Genomic DNA, 4,668 nt, shown 5'->3' with positions numbered 1-4,668 from the left:
GAATGGAGTAATGTCTACAGAGAGAAGAGTAATTAGCAAATTCCTTAATTAGAGTTGGGTTCCTGTTTCTCCAGTCAATTCTAATCACTTGCTAGGTTTTAACTCAACTCCTTTGGCCTGCATTGTGCAGACACAGAGCTCAGAACATCAGAGCCCAATGATCTTGGATAAAGTAAGTAAGATCTGGTTTCCCCTTCTGTAAAAAGACTATCACAAAACTTATTTCCTGAAGCTATGAAAATCCTGAGAATTAATATGCGAAAATATTGGCAAGCTCTCAAGGTTAGTCATTTACTACATTTGTGATAATAATGCCTTGTTAGTCATTAGTGCCAGTTAGTAAATGATTCTGTACTTAAATTTCAGGCTTCATTGAACCCCACTGATTTCCATTTTTCTCACCAAGGTGCCATTCTACGCTGACACGTGTAATTGAAGCTTGAAGATTTACTTAGGCACCAAAAGATCGATCTTGACAAAATTAATGAAGTTTCTAAGTTTCTCCTGTTCAATAGACATTAGCCATCATCCCTAGGATGTGACATCCTTCTCTTATTCTGATAGGAGTTCGAATTAAAATACATGTTTAGGAAATATTTGTTGAGAATTTGCAGTAAGTCAAGTGGGGGAAATAATGGGGTCTCCCTGAGTGAAAACCTCACACTGATCTTTTAACATGTAGTGCCTACATTCTGGGTTGAAAATTTTCATCTTCCATTCCCATTCTGTATTGCCCCTTCTTTTTTTTTTTGAGGCAGAGTCTCACTTTGTTGTCCTTGGTAGAGTGCCATGGCATCATCCTAGCTCACAACAACTTCAAACTCTTGGGCTCAAGCAATCCTGTTGCCTCAGCCTCCCAAGTAGCTGTGACTACAGGTGCCTGCCACAATGCCTGGGCTATTTTTAGAGATGGGATCTTACTCTAGCTCAGGGTAGTCTTGAACTCATGAGGTTTAAGCAATTGACCTACCTCGGGCTCCCAGAGTGCTGGGATTATAAGCATGAACCACCGTACCTGGCCTGTATTTCTTTCTTCTTCAACCAAGATTTAATTGTTGGACACCAAGCTCATTTGTAGTTATTCTGTGCTAAAGATATAGACAGGAATCAGGTGTAGTCCTGTCCTCAGGGAGCTCATAGTCAGGGAGAGAAGGCAAACTGGAAAACAAATAATAGTAAATGTAACGAGGGCCAGGGAAAGAGGTGACCTTTCAACAGGAAGGAGAAAGTACACATTGGTAATCCTAGAATTCACCCATCACTTAGCAAAACACGATTCGTTTTTGCATATAATGTAAATATAATCTTTTTAATTTTAGAGATTAAGATGGGGAGAGATGGCTAGAAGGAGAGAAATCAGGGAGATGTAATCTAGGGGAGAGAGACGGAGAAGGTGAGAGGGGGGCAATGAAGTCTGTATGTATTAATCAGGGTTAATTTCCTCTGCCTGCATCAGGAACTTCTCCATTTTAAGTTTCTTTCTCTATTATGTAAAAAGTGGCAGTAACAATCAAGGACTGGCAGGGTAGGTGCTAGGACTCACCCCTCCTGCCCCCACACTCTCTAATGATCTTTCTATGTGTTGTTTTTATTTTTCCATTGTAAATTTTTAATGTTTAAATCCTGTTTCTTTCTTTAAAATCCAAACTTGCCCCATCAGATTTGCAAACATTTGAAAGCTTGGCAATACTCTTCATTGGCTATAGGGAAGCAGGTATTCTTATTCATTGTCGGGGTGGGGGGAATGAAAAAACAGTATAATTCTATGGAGGAGAATTTGCTAATGGCTGAGAAAACGATGTATGCTTTTATCCATTGAGCTAGCAATTTGACTTACCATAATTTATTCTGAACATATATTTTCAACAGTATGAAAACACAAGTATGTGGAATCATTTATTATAGTATCACGTGTAATAAAATCAATAGGAAACTACCTCAATGTCCAAGCATAGGAGACCGATTAACTTATGGTCCTCACACACAATGGAGTACCACCAAGCTGTATGAATAAAGTGATGTGGAGTCATTTCTAGGGGATATTTTTAAGTGAAAAAAGTGAAGTGCATAAGGATGTACATAGTACGCTACCTTTTGTGTAAGAAAGAAGGAAAAACAAGAAGTCCCATGTTTGCTTATCTCTACAAAAGAAACACAGGCTACATCCAGAACACTTGAATTTGGTTCCCTACAAGAGGTGCAGTGAATAGGGCAGGGTATGTGGAAGGAGTAATACTCTCTTTTTGCACAGTTTTGACCTTTAGAAGCATGTTTATGTTCTATATTCAAAAGTACAATTAATAAGGGTGAAAAAGGGAAAAGTCCCTTAAACGGAAAGCAAAGTGAGACCAATCGCCCAATTATATTTCAAATGGATACCGTAAACACTTTGAAGAGAAGGAAAGAGAGGATTAATCCCAGTAATTTCTAAACGCAGTGTTTGACCATATATCCCCAGTCTCAGGTAAAGGCGTAGATGGAATTACACACAAATCCTGAACTTTGTTAAGTAGACTTGTTTTTTGTAGGGGCACAGAAAAGCAATCCTCAAACAATCTTATATGTGTGAAAAGTTTTCAGAATCAAAATGGAGTCACTTCTGTTAAAACCCTGACAAATGGAGCCCGTGAAGGCCATGAGGGTGCGTTCTCACGAATGCCTGATAACAAGAGCTATCACAAAAGATCGTCACAACCTTGTGCAAAGTTCATAGACAAACACTTCTGCAAGGATGTCTGTCTAGCCACTGCCTGTCCAACCCTGAATACCCTGTTGTTGATCCTCATAGCCAAGGATAATTGATTCAAAACAATCCTCTTTGTTTTGACTTTTGAAACTTCCTGTTGTCTGAACTTTTGTGAATATCACATCGTTTACTATGGCACATGTACTCCCACTGCAACACTGCTCCCAAATAAATGTCATTTTCTTTCATAGCATCTCCCTCTCTATCTGTTATTTAATTTGACATATGTATTATAGGATTGAGCAGATGAGTAAATGTGCTGTTGTTGGGAGCCAGGGTTCTAAGAAAGAAGGAATGAAATGTGGAATGAGGGAAAGGCAAGAAAGAGGCCCTGTTGGGTTGGATTGAAATTTGAGATGTCAGTGTGTAACCATATCCTAAACTACATATGTGTGCATGTATGTAAATTTGTATGAATATGTATGCATAGATGTATATACATGCATTGCCTAGCTTTGTCTGCTGAAAGGGCCAAGAAACAATAACACCCAGGAGCAGTGAATACACCTAGTGTTCAGACTTAGCTCTAATTCCATTTCCCACTGAAAGGAATCAGAGCTCCTGTGAGAACCAGCTAATTCCAGGATTGGGATAGGGTTGGAGCAGGGATTGTAGGTAACCAACTGTAATATTACTGGGGGTATGTAGCAGATAAGCCAGTAATATTTTGTTGTACTAGAAATCAAGAAAGTGCTCAAAAAAGAGATAGGAGGCAGGATGTGGTGGCTCACATGTGTAATCCTAGCACTCTGAGAGGCAAGGCAGGAGGATCACTTGAGGCTAGGAGTTCAAGAGTAGCCTGAGCAAGAGTGAGACCTCATCTTTACAAAAAACACAAAAATTAGCCAGGTGTGGTGGTGTGTGCCTGGGGTCCTAGCTACTAGGGAGGCTGAGGCAAGAGGATCATTTGATCCCAGAAATCTGAGGTTGCAGTGAGCTATGATGACCCTACTGAACTCTAGCCTAGGTAACCGAATTAGACTTAGTCTAATGGGATCATGCCACAAGGACACAGGAACCAGGTGCCTTGAAAGGTGCCTACTGGCTAAATCTGGGACATTTTAAATAATTAAGTATAATAGCGAATTAGAAGCCATTCAATGTCGGAATTTATGAGTCCCTACTGATAATAAATGGATAAATATTTATTTTTGGGGGGGGTGAAGAGAAGGCTCTTGCTGACAGTGCAGTGTGTGACTGTGTATGTATAAATGCCAACTGGTAAATTGGGAGGAGGTGCTAGACCTGGAAAGTTAGTATTTTGCAACCATGATGGCAAAGGTCAAACAAGCATCATCAATGGATGCCCAAATGAGGGGGGTATTTAGATAAAGAGCAGGGTATTTGTTTAGTTTTAAACTACCTCCTTACAGATTTTTAGTTCCTTGGGGAAAAAGTAACAATTATACTGTAGAGAAATTTGACCCCTTGACTGGGTGATCAAGATTTGTATGAATGAGGCTAGGTGGACATTGTGTGCCTCCTGATACGGCCCCTGGAGGACACGATGGCGCCTATGCAGTATTCCAACCAAGAATGTACAACCCAAGTCGGAGGAGATGTTAGATAAACGCCCCATGAGAAGCATTCTGTTCACAATGGAGCAGAGGAGAGCTCTAGACTTAAAAATGTCATCATGGATGACAAAGGCAGGCAGGCTATGGAAGAGCTCCAGACTGGTGAAGGATAAAGAGACGTGGCAGCTGAACACAGTCCCTAAGTGGAGACTGTCTACACTGGAGGGGAAAATGCTATAAGGACATTATTGTGACAGTTGACAAGAATGGAATATGGACAGTAAAGTATTCTTTCTTTCCTTCTTTTTTTTTGAGATAGAGCCTCAAGCTGTCCCCCTGGGTAGAGTGCCATGGCATCATAGCTCACAGCAACCCCCAACTCCTGGGCTCAAGCGAGTCTCCTGC

The sequence above is a fragment of the Otolemur garnettii genome, unplaced genomic scaffold, assembly GCF_000181295.1.
Source record: "Otolemur garnettii isolate 467f Iridium unplaced genomic scaffold, OtoGar3 scaffold00013, whole genome shotgun sequence".
Classification (NCBI taxonomy): Eukaryota; Metazoa; Chordata; class Mammalia; order Primates; family Galagidae; genus Otolemur; species Otolemur garnettii.
The sequence above is the reverse complement of the archived record's forward strand: the minus strand, read 5'-3'. Positions refer to the sequence as shown.